General features: G+C 44.3%; 2 protein-coding genes and 1 pseudogene across 2 annotated transcripts in view; 2 read left to right on the forward strand and 1 right to left on the reverse strand.

Moving 5' to 3' along the window:
• Positions 1-17,664, reverse strand: part of RASGRF1 (Ras protein specific guanine nucleotide releasing factor 1) — a 306,382-nt gene that overhangs the window by 277,924 nt on the left and 10,794 nt on the right. The window lies entirely within an intron of this gene.
• The window catches only part of ANKRD34C (ankyrin repeat domain 34C), a 103,782-nt gene that overhangs the window by 41,210 nt on the left and 44,908 nt on the right, over positions 1-17,664 (forward strand). The window lies entirely within an intron of this gene.
• On the forward strand, positions 3,989-4,967 carry LOC106999250 (heterogeneous nuclear ribonucleoproteins C1/C2 pseudogene; annotated as a pseudogene).

Consider the following 17,664-nt stretch of genomic DNA (forward strand, 5'->3'; position numbering starts at 1 on the left):
TGAAGCCTGAGTGGAGGCCAGGTAGGTAGACAGGTGGGAATGTGTTCCAGCACAAGCTGGCCCCTAAAATGCCCTTCCCCATCATCCTTTGTCAAGCAAGATCCACTTTCCCAGCTATTCCCTGAAGCAGAAATGCATGTAGTAAATAGTAAGCACAAATAGTTAGCAAGTACTAATACTGCTAAAAGACAACCTGAAAAGACAAATAAATCAGCTGTTAAAAATGACAAGAAATAAAAAGGTTAGAAAAATGACTAATTGCCCACAAATGTCCATGATACAGGATGAATACCAGGCATAATCAATTAGGAAATTTACAGCTAAAGAGGTTGCATTCACAGTAACAAAATGTATTAACTACTTTGGAATAAATCCAGTGCAGAATGTTTGTGACCCAGGTAGAGAAAGCCATACTACTTTTGATTCCTAAAGGAGACCAAAATAAATAGAGAATTGCATTTTCCTGGCAAGTGGGAACAATTGTGTGAAGATACTGATTCTCCTCACATCCATTTATAGGTCACATGTGGTCCTATTGCAGTGTGTCTGGTTTTGCAGCACTGTTGTACATTTGCAGCACTGTTCCAAGCTGCTTCTATGTAGCTGACCAGGCTACCAGCAGGCCTGAAATCCCAGGTGGAGGTAGCCTTTGAGTACATCTCTGCTTGTTTAATCCAGTGGTTCTCAAATTTGAGCATGCACCAGAATCACCTGGAGGCTTGTTAAAGCTCAGATTACTGAGCCGTATACCCAGAATTTCTGATTCAGCAGGCCTGAGTAGTACCCAATAATTCGTATTTCCAACAAGTTCCCAGGTACTGTTAATGCTGCTGGTCGGGGAACTCGACTTAAGAGAACCACCAGATTAGTCAAATGTCAATGTAATGGGGAATGGGTAGAGCAGTCTGGACTCTGAGGCTCTTGGGATCCCCTTTAAATCTAGACAAATTTCCATCTTAATCTCAGTAACTTTCAATGGGAGCCAGACCTGGTAGGTGACTGTCATTTTTTACTGCCTTCTTTCTATACTTTGTCAGTGGGGAAGTACTGGAAGAGCAAGAAGGCAGCAGAGTTGGCTGTGCATGCGTGCGTGCGTGCGTGCATGCGTGCATGTGTGTGGCCAAGCACTTGAGATTTCAAGGCTCATGGGATTTAGACACAAATTCCTGAAAGTAAGTGCTAGCCTTTATATCCTCTATGTAGCCCAGTAAATCCTAGTCTAAATCTCCAATACCTCTCTTGAAACTTGACAGAATAGTATGCCTGGAAGAATAAATGGCCAAGAATAAGAAACAATTCTGACAGGGGTTGGGGGAAGAGAGGTAGGGAGGATTTATCTGCCTTTTATAAAAACCTGTTTTAAAGCAATAGTAATAAAAACAGCTGAAGTGCAGTCATAAAGAGAAAACTGTATATAAATCATACAAAAAGGACCCAGAATTAGATCAAACTATATGAAAGGTGGCTATAACGTGTGAAGAGCTGAACATCAGTAAGCAATATAGAAGGAAAATTTAATAAATCATGTTGAAATATTGAGGATTGAATTTGAAAAAGGAATTAGATTCACCAAATCTAATTCTGCTCACCGAAATTAAAGATAAATAAAGATGATAAATCATAGAGAAAAAAGGTTACATAGTACACAATTTACCATTTGCCATACTTCTCTTTGGAAGTGTAGGAGAAGTGAAAGAGAGCACTTGGGGAGTGACTCCCGGACATCAAAAACGTCAGTATCTTTTCTCATTTCATCCCTGCAGCAGCCCTGTGAAACAGCTACTACTCTCTACTCTTAGATATGGAAACTGTGGCTTGAGAAGTCAAGTTATTTTCTCAAAGTCAAATAAGGAGCAATCAGAAGAGCCTCAATCTGTCTGACTCTCATCCTGGGCTGCCCAATGACTGCCAGCCAGTCAGGGTGCAGGGGAGGTGTAGCTGCCCAGATCAGAAAATGAAGCCCCAGTGCCAGTCCAGTCCTAGAGGGGCCTGGGATGGTGGGAAGAGGAACAAGATAGAACCAAGGTTGAGGGTGAGGCAGCACCCCAGTGGTACGAACTTGGTGAGCCTAGCAAGGGCAAAAGGCAGTAAATGCATTCCAGGGGCTGTGGGGGCACCCAGGGAGCTGCCTGAAGCAGAGGGAGGAGGATGAGCTTCTGGGTCCCAGGGAAGGTTGGATGTTTGATGGAGATACTGGGGGGCACATATGAGCCAGAATTTGTCATCCACCTGACTTGTTCCTTAAACATCCAATCTGATATGGTTTGACTCTGTCCCTACCCAAATCTCATCTTGAATTGTAATTCCCATAATCCCCATGTGTTGTGGGAGGGACCAGGTGGAAATAATTGAATCATGGGGGCGGTTCCCCCATCCTGTTCTCATGATAGTGAGTTAGTTCTCATGAGATCTGATGGTTTTATAAGGGGATTTTCCCCCCCTTTTTGCCCAGCACTTCTCCTTGCTGCCACCCTGTGAAGAAGAATGTGTTTACTTCACCTTCCACCACGATTGTAAGTTTCCTGAGGCCTCCCCAGCCTTGTGGAATTGAGAGTCAATTAAGCCTCCTTCCTTTATAAATTACCCAGTCTCGGGTATGTCCTTATAGCAGTGGGAGAATGGACTAATACACAATCCCATCTGCCCTGACATAACCCTGGCACCCCTTTTATAAGAGACCTGTAGAAGGCATGTGGTGTCACAAAAAAGCAGGTTCATTGGGTCAAGGAAATGGTTTTACTTGTGTGTCTGCCACTTTTTAAGTGTATGGCTTTGATCCAATAATCGAATCCCTGTTAGTTTCCTCAGTTGTACATCAGGCTAACAATGCCTACCTCACAGAATTCATGTGGAGATTACATGAGACAAGTCAGAAAAAACACCAAGCTTAATAAATGGTGCAGAGTAGACATTCAATCAATATTTGTTGAATAAGTGAATGCATAATATATATATATGTATATATATATTTCACTGTATATATTTACTCATTAGCTCTGGAGGGGGTTTATCTAGCTAGCTCTGCTCAGAAGACAAGAATTTCACATTTTTCATCAGTTTTAGCTGAAACATTCCAATTTAGGAAACTGGGTCAAGCCATATCACTGTGCATTAATTATAAGTTGTGATTCCAGCAACCTGTAGAAAGATGAGAAAATGGTCCAGTACCTGCAGTTTTCCACAGCAACAAATGTACCTCTGACAGTTTCCATAATCACCACCCTTTACAATTGCTTGGGCCTTCATTGTTTACAAAGAGCTGCTCACACCCATGATCACGTATAACTCACCTTCAAGGAAGTTGAGTTATTCCATTTTGTAGTTGAAAAAATTAAGGCTCCAAGAGGTGAAAGAACATGCTTAGATCATGCCTGGTGGTTGGTGGCAGAGAAGCTGGAATCTCTGGGATGTGCCTAAATTGATTATCACTACAGCATGTGCTTGGTTACTTTGTTAAAGGCATAAAGGATGAATTCAAGGAGGATCCTGCCTGGTGTTATTTGCCTCTGGCTCCCCTGAACCCCTCAGGTAGAGGTTCTGAGGGTCCTATCTATATATTACAGCCTATCCCTGTTCCAGAGCCAGTTTGGAAGGAGAAAGAGGAGAGAAGCAGCCTCAATCCTCTAGACTTATGGGGTCACAGGAACTATTTCCATAATATCATTGCATTCTGGGACCTGATAGCCCAGCCAGGATGCTGTCATCTACTTGGAAGCCATGGAGATGTGGCCAGATAACTTGGGTCAAGTCCAGCTCAGGGGTGGTGGTGTTTATCTGGAGTGACAAGATGTTACACAGGTGAGGAAAAAAACCTACTATTGATTTTTTTTGTAAAGAGACAAAAACTGAGTGGTTGTGGCCATGTTGCCGACCTCGAGCAGCAGTTGGCTTCTCCATGTAGAACCTGGGAGTAGGAGACTCAGAATCAAATCTCTTCTCCCTCCACCTCCTGTTTTCAGCTTTGTGAGAAACCTTATCATCAAATGCAATGGCCAGCAACGTTACCAATAAGACAGATCCTCGCTCCATGAACTCCTGTGTGTTCACTGGGAATCTCAACACTCGTGTGGTCAAGAAATCTGACGTGGAGGCAGTCTTTTTGAAGTATGGCAAAATTGTGGGCTGCGCTGTTCATAAGGACTTTGCCTTTGTTCAAAATTTTAATGGGAGAAATGCCCAGGCTGCTGGAGCAGGAGAGGATGGCAGAATGATTGCTGGCCAGGTTTTAGATATTAACCTGGCTGCGGAGCCAAAAGTGAACCGAGGAAAAGCAGGTGTGAAACGATCTGCAGCGGAGATGTATAGCTCCTCTTTTCAGTTGGACTGACTATCAAGGTGATGATGATGATACGATGTACAGTTACTCAGCATGTGTGCCGCCTCCTCCTCCTATTGCTCGGCTTGTAGTGCCCTGGAAACGTCAGCGTGTATCAGGAAACAACTCACAAAGGGGCAAAAGTGGCTTCAGTTCTAAGAGTGGAGAGCGGGGATCTTCCAAGTCTGGAAAGTTGAAAGGAGATGACCTTTAGGCCATTATGAAGGAGTTGACCCAGATAAAGCAAAACATGGATTCTCTCCTGGAAAACCTGGAAAAAATGGAAAAGGAGCAGAGCAAAAACAAGCAGTAGAGATGAGGAATGATGAGTCAGAAGAGGAGCAGAGCAGCAGCTCCATGAAGAAAGATGAGACTCACGTGAAGCTGGAGTCTGAGGGGGGTGCAGATAACTCTGCTAAGGAGGAGGACGTACTGGTTGATGATGATAATGAGGATGGGGATGACCAGCTGGAGTTGATCAAGGATGATGAAAACGAGGCTGAGGAAGGAGAGGGTGATGAGACAGCACCAATGGCATGGATGACTCTTAAGCACACAGTGGGGTTTAGAAATCTTATCCCATTATTTCTTTACCTAGACGCTTGTCTAAGATCAAATTTTTCACCAGATCCTCTCCCCTAGTATCTTCAGCACATGCTCACTGTCCTCCCCATCCTTGTCCTTCCCATGTTTATTAATTCATGTTGCCCTGTGCCTAGTCCTGTTTTCACTTCCTTTGGCACTCCTAGTAGTTTTGTTAAGTCTTACCTTGTAATTTCTGCTTTTAATTTTGATACCTTTTTATGACTTAATAAAAAGGATGTATGGTTTTTATCAATTGTCTCCAAAATAATCTCTTGTTATGCAGGGAGGACAGTTCTTTTCATTCATACATAATAAATTCAATAGTTGCTTCCCGAACTGCAAAGACAATCTCATTTAGTTGAGTAGCTCCTGAAAGCAGCTTTGATTAGAAGTATGTGTGTTACACCCCCACATTAATGTGCTGTGTGGGGCAGTTCAACACAAATGTAACAATGTATTTTTGCGAATGAGAGTTGGCATGTCAAATGCATCGTCTAGAAAAATAATTGGTGTTATAGTCTTAAGATTTGTTTTCTAAAGTTGATGCTGTGTGTTATTTTTGTGAACAGCCTGATGTTTGGGATCTTTTTTTCCTCAAAATAAATAGATCCTTATTAAACTAGGAATTTGGAGGGAAAAAAACCCTGTTTTTTTTAATTTTTGTATTTTATTATTGTTTTCTTCAAGCTTTTTGTTTTACAGAGTCCTCCACAAAACCCCTAGAATGTACTAGATATATTTTTCTTGAAGTCATAATCATTATGCATACAAACATAACGCTACTCAAATTCTATTTCATTGAGATGCATGTTGCATTGAGGAGTCAAATAACTTGACAGAGAGTGGAGATTGTTTTTCAAAATGGCTTTTACATCCTAATGAAAGTTTGGGAAGTATATCCTCTCTGCCTTTTCATCAGTGCTTTGTGGTCCAGCTGGCACCCTTTTTGAAGTTTTTGTTGTGTGCTAAATTGTTTTGTCCTTAAATAGGAGAGGCTCAAAAACATTAAGATTTCAGGAAAATTGCAACAGCTGGAGAATGGAACCCCTACTTTCTTCTGTTTTGTCTTTTTAATTACTACTTATAGCCCCAGTTACCTTCTGAACTCTGAAGTGTTACCTCAATGTTATTGAAAACAAGGAAACTTTTATTTCCTGATATTCCATAGTTTGCCTTCCCAGGTGACTGAAAACATAGAGAATGTCACACATTTATTTTACCCTAAATAATCTTTTACTCATATTAGCTAATCTTTGTGTTTTCTCTCAACTTTATTAATTGCAGTGATTGCATTTTTAGCATCCAGTCTTCTTAAGATGAATATATTAAGCAGCTGCCAGTGTTGTGATACCTCATCCTTGAAAGGCCTAGTTCATTTGTGTTTTTACTTCAGTTTTTCCAGCACAGCAGAAAATGGCATTTATAATTTTTGTGCACACAAACCTTGGATTCCCCTATAAAGTTTCTATTGTTTCATAGCATGCAGCAGTGGCATTTTTTCATCCTACTGCATTATGGGCAAAACTCATGTCTTATTTATAAGGATTTTATAGATCATTTTATGTAACAGGTGACAAAAGCAGAATAGAAGAGGCTGAACTATGGACTACCTTTGGAGCCAAGATACATGATATAAAGGCACTTTCTTTTGTATGTTAATTGGTCAAAAATACTACCCACTTGATGTTTTCTGATCTGATGTGGGGAATATGGGCGAGGAGAGAAGCTCATGTTACAGACTTTTAGTAAGTAACCCATGACTAGAAAATAAACGGGATACTCAGGAAAAACAAAAACAAAAAAAACCCTACTATTTGTTCAGTGTGCTGTCCCTACACTATGTGCTGTCCCTACACTATCCATAATCCCCACAGCATCTTGTGATACTATTACTATTCTTCCCTTTGTATTGATGATGGAACAGAAGATTGGAGAGTGACATCTTACACAGCATCTCAAAGCTGGAAGTGGTCCAATGGTTCCAGTCCAGGTCTGTGTACTATGATCTCACACTTTTCTCATCAAGGGGACTAAGGGGCTCCTGTAACAAGACTAACTCTAGTATCCTCTATCTTTCTGGGGAGAGCTCAGTCACAGACTTTGATCACTGCTGCTACTGGGAAGGCAGGAATTAAGCACAATGCTCTGTTTGGATCCAGTAACTGAATTATACTCAACTATTGGATTCCCACAGAGTGTCTGTGCAGATGGAACAGGGCCTTCCTCCCCTACCCTATGCATGTGCAGAAGGAGAGGCCTGACAGGGGGAACCAGGCTGGAGTTTGGAACACCAGTAGCTGTAAAGACCACCTGGGGACTCTGCATGAGACTCAGCATCTGCTGCCTCTGGGGCCAGGGGTTATGGTCTTCTTCTTCCCTAAAGGCTGCCACACTTACCTGGCTTACTCCTTCCTCTTCCTCCCTGGGGGAAGGGAGGATCTGATAAAATTGACGAGATTGAAAAAAGAGCCTGAAGTTGGACCCATCAGCCCCTCCCAAGTGCTTTCCCCTTGGGCCCTCATGCATGTGAGCATGTTTTCCTCCTGTCCTCTGCCTCTCTGATGCTGTGGCCTGTTAGGGACAAGCCTGTGGTTTTGGGTGAGTAAACCCAATTCAGGGAAATGTATTGGGGAACCCAATTGCAGCTGCAGATCCAAGGTGCCTTTTCCAGTTTAGCTTTACCTGCTATGAAGTGGACTCTGGTGACCGCTGTTTCACATTGCTTGGAGCCCACTGTGGAAAGAGGATGGATTGATTTCCATCTCAGTGGTTGCCCTGAAATGCCAATGTAGGGAATCTGGGCGAGGAGAGAAGTAACCAGAGGGGGCATACCGGCATGCCTTCACTGGGTAGTTGTTTCTGCTGTCCCAAGCTGGGTGGATACTCCTGAGATATGTTGCTACTTGCTCCCCTGCTCCCCATGCCCTCAATGTTTTATAGATCCCAGGGCACTTGTCACACCTGGATTGAGGCCCCAACCTACCTCTCCAGGCTCGTCTCCCCCATGCTCTGACCTGCCTAGTCAGCTCTAGCACAACACCCTGAATATCCCACTCAATTCCAACATCTGTGGCACCCTTCTGCTGGCAATACTGAGAGTTAAATTGGAGAACCTGGCAAGAACCTTAGAAGCCGTGATGCTCAACTCTCCATCCAGAGAAGGGGCTATCTGGACTTGGCTTTCTTATCTTGCTTCTTGGAGCAACCACTCCTGGGACTTGGTATTTCTGGTTCTTCTAAAACATTTCTTTAGACTAGAAATCCGCCTCCTTGCTACTTATGTCTGGTGCAGGTGCTGTGGGTGCCACCTCCACACATTCCCAGCAGTCCTCCCCAGGTACTTGTTCCCTCTCTGGTCCCCTGTGCCATAGTAATTAGATGGTGTTTCATCATTCCATGACATGAAACAAGTGTTGCTAACTTTTTCCTTCCCTCTCTCGACACCTGCCTTATCCTCTCAAGCAGTTCGGAACTCCTTGAGGCTGGGGCTATGCTTCAGCCATCTCTTTACTCCTCCCACTTAGCACAGAGGAGGTTTCAGGAAAGCCTACACAATTGTCTGGGCCCAACATCTTGCCCATCTCCCAACATTTCAACATGGAACTGAAGGGGTGGGTTATGCAAATGGCCCCATTTGCTCATTGCCCACTGAGTATCCATGGGTCAACCTGGAACTTAAGTTGCTCACCACCTACAGGAGGAAACTGACATGCAAGCAGAAAATCAAAATACAGGGCAACTTCACTAGAAAGGAGGCCTATAGAGAACGCTGCAGGAACATAGGAAGGAACAATCAGCAGACCAGTGCTAGGGTGAGCTGGGCCCAGAAAAAATGAGCCTGGAAGGAGGGGCAGGAGTAGCTCATTGACATGGCCTCAAACATGGCCTTTTATCTCCAATTGTTAGACAGCTACAGAGGTACATGGCCAGTTTTGAAAGAAGGTCATCATCATATGACTATAAACTACTGTTCCATACTTAGGGTGACCCAGCTTGTCCTGGTTCACCCAGGACTTTTCTGATTTTAGCACCAAAGTCCCTTCAATCCCAAGCAGATCGGGGTGGATGGTCACTTAGACCTAAGTCTGGAATGGAAGTATGAATTATTATATGCTATAAATCCTTTCATTATCTTCAGACCTGCACAATTAAATTGTATCATAATGTTTTTGTGCCAATAGCATTAGTGGGTTAGTGGCAAACATTTAAAATTTGTTGTCCCCTCTCTTTTTTTTTGAGACAGAATCTCTCTCTGTCACCCATGCAGTGGCATGATCTCAGCTCACTGCAACCTCCACCTCCGGGGTTCAAGTGATTCTTGTGCCTCAGCCTCCCAGGTAGTTGGGACTATATGTGCACCACCATGCCTGACTAATTTTTGTATTTTTAGTAGAGACAGGGTTTCACCATGTTGGTTAGGCTGGTCTTGAACTGCTGGCTTCAAGTGATCCACCCACCATGGCCTCCCAAAGTGCTTGGAATTATAGGTATAAGCCACTGTGCTTGGCCCCTGCTGCCATTTTTGAAAACTTGTATGAGGATTTCTTTATATTTTAAAAGTACTGAATGCTTCAGTCTTCGAGAGGCTCTGGCTATGGGCAGAGGGTGAGGTGAGAGATGGCAGGGTGTATTTGGGGGCCTGCAAAGAGTGGGAATATTGAGGCCCAGGGAACATGCCTTTGTGCAGGAAGGGTTGTGGAGGGGACCCTGAAGGGGTCAGCAGTGGTCACAGGGTCCCATGGACCAGGCCAGTGATTCCATCTCATAGCCTTAGAAAGTCAAAAAAGATGTCATGCAGAAAAGTGCCATGGTGGGACCAGAAATTCCATGCGGATGCAATTTTGGAGAACTGATTAGGGTAGGGGGTGTAGAGGCCAAGATCAGAGGCAGGGAACCATTCTGGGGGCTGCCGTATCATGCAGGTACAGTTCTACAGATACGGAGAGAAAGGCACTTTTAGTAGGAGAAAATAGACAGGATTCGGTGATTGGTTCATTGGTTGAGGAGGTGACTCACTTGGGCTTTGGGTGGTGAGGCATTGTCAACTACCAAGACAGGAATTTAATCAGGAAAATAGCTTCAGAGGGAGATGCTGCAATTGATTTTGGATGTACTGTTTGGGTCCTGGGACCACCAGAGATTTAAATGTCTGGAACTTAGGAGAGAAACATGGGCTGGAGATAAATATTTGGGTGTCATCCACCTTCCAAGTCCAAGGCAATTGAAATGGACAAGTGACAAATGGAGGATAAGAATGAAAATGTTAAGAGGCTTCAGCCCAAGGAGTGAGGGGAGGGTTGATGGTTGAACTGGCCTGACTAGTTTAGTGGCTTTTGCTAGTGTCTTCAAGGTACATGTGCAATGTCCAATCCTCAGGAACCATCTGGAAACTCTGTCCTTTCTTGCATGACCTAGATATGACACTAATAATACCCGTTGACTTCTCAGAATTGTGAATGCACAGGGCTCATTATGCAAATAACCTGTTCTGTAGCACAGACAGGGCAGGCAGATCATTCCCACATTCCTGTCCTCTCCCAGTATTCTGGAATTGTCTGCAGCTGCCAACACATAGCCCTTGTCTTCCTGGAGGTATGTGAAAGCTTGTATGTGAGCATCTCTTTAAAACGATGATCAGAATTGTCTTAAAACCATTCTGGTTGTGAGAATGTTTAATCAAGGTCAATTTCTATATCCAGATAGAAAAAGCCGGTAAGAAGAGCAATGTCACTGGGACTCAGGAGACTCAGGACCAAGCTCCCTTTGAATTCCTGTAAAATGAGGGTGTTGAGCTAGCTAAGCCATCAAGACCCAGTTCAGACATGCTAAGTATGTGATCCTAGTCAACAAAAACAGATCATGGCTAGTCAGTGCATGAAGCAGAAATACTAAAATGTATTTCAAAACAGGGAGTTAAAATGGTAATTTTACCATCTTATTTATTCACTCAATAAATGTATGTGGAATACTCACTAAAGGTCAGACATGCTGCTGGCTATGGGTAGAGCACTGTGGAGCAAACACAGACTCTGCTGGCCGCTCTTAAGAGTCCAGTGGGAGGAACCCACTGAAGCAGCAGCTACAGGTGTGAGAGAGGCCGAGGGAGAGGGAGGCCGGCGAGGAGGCTGCTGCAGTAGTCCTGGTTCCCTAAGCTTGTTCACAACCTTCCCGCAGGCTGGGCCTAGCCCATCTCTACTTCCATAAGAAAATCTATAATCCCAGCTATTTGGGAGGCCGAGGCGGGCAGATCACTTGAGGTCAGAAGTTTGAAACCAGCCTGGCCAACAGGGTGAAGCCCCGTCTCTACTAAAAATACAAAAGGTAGCTGGGCATGGTGGCGGGTGCTTGTAATACCAGCTACTGGGGAGGCTGAGGCAGGAGAATCACTTGGACCCAGGAAATGGAGGCTGCAGTGAGCCAAGATCGCACTGCTGCACTCCAGCCTGGGTGAAATAGCAAGACTCCATCTCAGAAAAAAATAAAAGAAAGGAAACCTGCACCCACCCGCTCTGTAAGGAGGACTCCACCCTGGGATGGAATGCGGCCTGCTGCTCATCATTCCAGACTGCCGAGTGTCAGTGCACATTGACTCCTCATCTTGTGACTGAACTATTTTTAACTGACTGTCGCCATGGCAGCGTGAGAACCACTGGGAAAGATGTGGCCTTTCTGACAGCATTCAAGATGCTGGCTGCCCCCTTATCTCACTGAATCCCCTGTGCACCAGGGCCAAAATAATCTGTATTAAATCCCCACCTTCTATTGACAGAGACGGATTTAGGACTTCTCTATGTGCTTTCTCATCTGCAAAGTAGGAAAGTAGGGCTTTTAATTAAAACACACACACGCACACGCACACACACACACACACACAAAAAAAAACACAAAAACAACTCCTTTTGTGAGTCTGCTGTGGGGAGCCAAACTAGGTTATTAAGCAACAGGAAAGCATTCTGCATGTCCCAACATTAGTTTCTGTTATCAATGTCTTAGCTCACATGGCAACACCCATCCCACAGCCCACCTCTGCCCTTCTCCACCTCCAGTTGTCACTGATTCCTATTAGCATTCCTTGGATGTCTACAAAGTCTGAAGACATAGACAGTATCATTTACTTTTTTACAGATTACTGATGTTCTTGATGGTATTACCCACATGTGCACGTTTCCAGGAACCCCCCCAAGCACTAGCACTGGCTGCCCCTAGGAGGTGGGTGCTGACATGTACAGGAGCTCTCTCGGATTTCTTAACACATGGCTGTTAACATCCTGCATCCCTGCCTTGCCTTTACATCCTTTAGGGTGGGGACTGTGTGTCCTTTCCCCTTTGTACCCCAGCATCTGGTACTGGGTCCTGAGGATAGATAGACACTTGGTTAATGTCTGTTGATTGAAGGAGGAATGAATACAAGGCCAATGAAGAGTGTAAGTCAATGAGACTATCTCAGAGGGTTGGAAAGAGTGAGGCTTCGTGAGTGAGAATGGACTTGAGTCAACGCATGGGTGGCTGGAGAAGGAAGTAATGCTTCTAAAGCACCTCTTATTTAATCCTCACATTGTCCCTGCTTCATAGAAGGGGATGCTGAGACACAGAGTGGATGAGCGAGGGGCCCTACACCAGCTGGTTGGTGAGTGGCTGGGATGAGATGCACATACCTTGAGGGCTGGTTCGGAAGCATTGGTTCTTTCCTCTCTGCTAGGCCCTCTGGGAAGAGGAACAGAGTCTGGGGTGTGTTTCCATTGAAGAAGTGGCCTAGTGAATGTAGTCTTGAGGGCAGGAACCCTCCCTGCTCACAGTATCACAAGTTGGCCTGGAAACCCCTGGCATGGGCACAAAATCGTGGGTGTGCGTGCAGGGATTTGAAGCTTCCAAGGGAGGAGATGTACCACATTGCAACTTCTGCCAGATTCTCTAAAGAGTCCACGGGCCTAGGGATGCTCGCTCACTGTGTGGGCAGGACCTCATGGGAAACCTATTAGAGAGGCCAGAGCAGAACAAGGAACAGAAAGGAGTGACGTGAACATGCCTCGGCTCTTGCGTCCCTCCGCACACCCACCCTGTGTGCAGGACATCCCTGCCCTGTGCCTCCAGTTTTTGTTTTCCCATCTCCCTCACCCTTCACACTGAACTTTCTTTCCTTCAGACCTGGAACTCAACCCACCTCCTTTGGGTCACGGTCCCCATCCTGTGGTGCATGTGTCTGTGTGGATTGGCTTCTTCTACTCTCAGAAGACAAGCAAAATTTTCTTGTTTTCAATTTTTTTTTTTGGTGTGGAATTATTCTCTTAGATGCTTTTATTAAGAAAAAAAAGTATTTGAGCAGCAGCAGAAGCTTACAGAATTCAGTTGCTGTAAGTAGCTCATACCAAACTTCACAGCTTAAAATAATAATGGCCGCTGAGATGATAGATGAGAAATGGAGGAAGCACTGTCTGGATGTGGCCTCTCTCCCACGGTGGCACAAAGAGAATGCAGCAGACAGAGGAGGAAGTGTGGCAGGGTGTCTGCCACCAGGGAGAAGTTGCACCTGTCTTAGTAGGTAGTGATGTCTTCCTGAGGAAAAGCTGCCACCAAGGGGAGGGAATGGGGCCTCCTGAGATGGAGTCAGTGGAATGACTGCTTGCAAGGGTGTCATGGAGAACCTGTTCACCTGCAAGCCTGACCATGGGGCCTGAGCCTTGCAGAGGGGCCCGGGGAGGCCTTTGACCTGGTCTTGGTTCTGCAGAGAGCCAGGAAAGCACACTTTCAACCAAGGGAAGGAGCACATTCAGAGGCAACGCAGCTTAATGATTTCTTCCTGGGGAGGCCATGGGGACCAGTCTTACTGGAGAGGCTAAGATCCTGTGTGATGGTCTCCTCAGGCCAGAGGAGTTTTACTGGAGGCAGGAGACAGCAATCCTCAGGGAAAATGCTCCTGGCTTTTGCAGATGCTAAGCAGTAGGTCCAACTTTCAGGAAAACCAGAGACATCCTGTTGGTCCTGTCTGTGCTGCTGAAAGACCCTGGCTCATCCCTTCAGGCTTTGACCTCCCTTCCCTGCAAGCTTTCACAAAAGAAAGGACTTGAACAAAGGGGTCTGGTCCCTGCCTTCATCCTAGTCTCCTCCCCAGGCTTGTTTTTAAAAATAACTTCTCTTTTTCTTCTACCACAGCAATTTACCCTTTGTAGGAAATACAGAAATATAGAAAAGTGCAAAGAAAGTGAAAACCAGCTATAATCCAATTACCCAGAAATAACCACTCTTCATATTTTGGCATCTAGTCTTTTTTCCATGAACGTTAATATGTATTACACATGCACATATATGTATTTGTACATATACTTATTTACATGTATTTATTTATAGAAATGCATGATTAAGCAATGACTGCTTTTAGAGAAAAGGCATAGTATCCTGGTTGAGAACTCAGGCTCAGGAGCCAGACTGCCTGGGTTCTAATCTTGGCTCTGTTATTTGCTGCTGATGTGGTCTTGATCTTTAACTTATCTCTGCCTCAGTTTCCTTATCCATAAATAGCCAAATTGGCTGGTGCAAAATAGTATCTCATTGTTGCCTGAATTTGTGGTTCTTTGTTGGTCATTTGTGTTTCTTGTAATCTGCTTCCTCTACCTCTCTATCCTTTGATAACCCACCATCTTTGTTGTCTCATCAACTTCTCTCTATGTATTGGCTTCCTTCCACCAATCAATAAGACTGATTACAATGTTTGTTTTAAACATACTCAGATCTCTCCTATTTAAAAAATTAAGCAAAACTCCTTGCTGAATGTGGGGAGCTCCTCTCTTTGTTAAACTTCCCAAGAGTAGTCTATACCTATCATTTACACTTCCTCATCTGCCTTTCTCAACCTTAGGCTGGTTGTTCCCCATTCGAAACTGCTTGGGACAAGGTTACCAATGGCTCCCTGTTGCCAAGTCCACCAGGTGCCTATTAGTTTTCATTCTCACCTGACCGCTTGCCTTTGGCACTAACGTCTACTCCCCGCTTCCCTGAGCACACACTCTCCTTCTTCCTGGTATCCCTCTCCCTACTCTCTTTCCATTCCTTCCTGGTCTCTTTCATACATTTCTCTCCCTGAGAGTTCTTTGTCTCAGTCTTGCCTCCTGGTTCCTTCTGTTTGCTGAGACCCTGGCTGAACTCATCCACATCCATATCTCCATTGCCTTGTCAATGTGGACAGTCCCCAGATCTCTGTCTTTCATTGGGACCACTCTTCTGAGCTCCAGACCAATACACCCAACTGGACACCACCATGAAGACAACCTGCAGAGCCATCAAATCAATGTGTGTCAAACTGAGTTCAGTGCCTTCCATACAGACCCACCCCTCTTTTTGGTTTCTGTCTTTGGAAAGGGTCAGAATCACATCTTTATTAAGGTGTCAGTGATGACTCTGTCAAAAGGAATCAAGGCAGTAGTTACATTAACGGTTGAATTTTTGGAATAGAAGATGGGGGCAGGGGTGTGGAGGGGCTGCTGGGCCTTCCCAATATCACAGAAGTCACAGATGCTGCTCTGCTTCATATTCTTCTGCCAAACAAGGTAGACCCTGGTGCTTTACAGACAACAAACACTTAAAATTACTAAATGAATGAAAACTCATGGGACCAAGAATAATTGCTTTGCACGAAATGCTTTAGCTGGAAGGGCTCTCAAAGATCATCTAGTCTAACTGTGGCCCACATAAGGGTCTGTGCTTAGCACATTTCCAGTGGTGCAGAGAAAAGACCCCAAGCCTCCCCACTTCCCAAGCAGTGTCATTTTTCCTGGGGCCACTAGGCGTGGCCATTAGGGACACCCCTGCCATTACCTGAGAGGCACGGGTCCAGGTGGGGGCTTTGACCTGACATTGCTTTCTTTTTACCACCCATGTCCCCCACCTTAGACATCCTTAGAATAGAATGGGGTTCCGTATTTCTTGCAAAGAATTTTCTTAACTCTGACTGGGCTCCCAGGCCCAGAAGTCACATGCGGATGTAGTTATTAACATCTTAGTGAAGGAAATGCTCTATTTGGAAAAATTATTTATTGCAGAAAATTCAAAACATACCAAGAAGAGAGAGAAGAGTGCAAGGAATCCCGTGCATTCATTACTCAAATTCCATTCAATCCCATCAAATCTGTCTCATTCTCACCACCACATTTTTCGTTTGGTTTTGTTTCATTTCATTTCTAGGTAATTTTAAAGCAGTATTTGTCAGATTCTTTGATCTCAAGACTCCTTTACACTTTTAAAAAATATTGAGGACCCCAAACAGCTTTTGTCAGTTAAATTTTTTATATTTACATTAGATATTAAAACAAAGAAACTTTAAAATATTTACTTATTAATTCATTTTAAAATAATAGTAATACTTATTACATGTTAATGTAAATGACATATTTTAAATGAAAAAAATTATATTTTGCAAAACAATAACTAGAAAGAAGAGTGGCATTATTTTACATTTTTACAAATCTCTTTTATGTCTGGCTTAATGGAAGATAACTGGATTCTCGATAGAGAAAATCTTTTTTTCTTTTTTTGAGACAGAGACTCACTCTGTCCCCTAGGCTGGAGTGCAATGGTGAGATCTTGGCTCACTGCAACCTCTGCCATTCGGGTTCAAGCGATTCTCCTGCCTCAGCCTCCCAAGTAGCTGGGATTACAGATGCCCACCACTACACACCTGGGTACTTTTTGTATTTTTAGCAGAGATACGGTTTTGCCATGTTGGCCAGGCTGGTCTCAAACTCCTGACCTCAAGTGATCCACCCACCTCTGCCTTCCAAAGTGGTGGGATTACAGGCATGAGCCACCGTGCCTGGCCAGAAACTGGATTCTTGTGTCTGCTTCTACATTCAATCGATTACAATTTGTTGTTTGATTGAAATGTGTGAAGAAAATCTGGCCTCACATACAGCCATAGATGGAAAATGAAGGCACCTTTTAATAGTGCTTGATGAGTACTTCCCATGTTGTCACATGAAATACTTAACAGACGTATTCTGAAAGGTCAAGATTTAACAAAACTAATAATTTCTATTGCTTCATGTAGTACCTTCTTTTTTTATTATTTTTGTGAGACAAAGTTTTGCTCTTGTTGCCGAGGCTGGAGTGCAGTGGCATGATCTTGGCTCACTGCAACCTCCACCTCCCAGGTTCAAGCAATTCTCCTGCCTCAGCCTCCTGAGTAGCTGGGATTACAGGCTGAGCCACCACACCCAGCTAATTTTTTGTATTTTTAGTAGAGACAGGGTTTCACCATGTTGGCCAGGCTGATCTCCAACTCCTGACCTCAGGTGATCCACCTGTCTCAGCCTCCCAAAGTCCTGGGATTACAGGCATGAGCCACCACTCCCATGCCAGTACCTTCGTAAGTGAAATTGACCTTTTTAATTCTTATCTTTTTTTTTTTTTTCTTTGAATAGGTGGCTGTAAAGAATACAGTGACTGAGACCAGGTACACTGGCTCGCGCCTGTAATCCCAGCACTTTGGGAGGCGGAGGCTGATGGATCACGAGGTCAGGAGTTCAAGATCAGCATGGCCAAGATGGTGAAACCCCATCTCTACCAAAAAAATACAAAAATTAGCAGGCGCGGTGGTGGGCACCTGTAATCCCAGCTACTTGGGAGGCTGAGGCAGGAGAATCACTTGAACCCTGGAGGCAGAGGTTGCAGTGACCCAAGATCGTGTCACTGCACTCTAGCCTGGGCGACAGAGCAAGACTCTGTCTCAAAAAAAAAAAAAAAAAAAAAAAAAAGCATACAGTGACTGTGAGGAC

The sequence above is a fragment of the Macaca mulatta genome, chromosome 7, assembly GCF_049350105.2.
Source record: "Macaca mulatta isolate MMU2019108-1 chromosome 7, T2T-MMU8v2.0, whole genome shotgun sequence".
NCBI lineage: Eukaryota > Metazoa > Chordata > Mammalia > Primates > Cercopithecidae > Macaca > Macaca mulatta.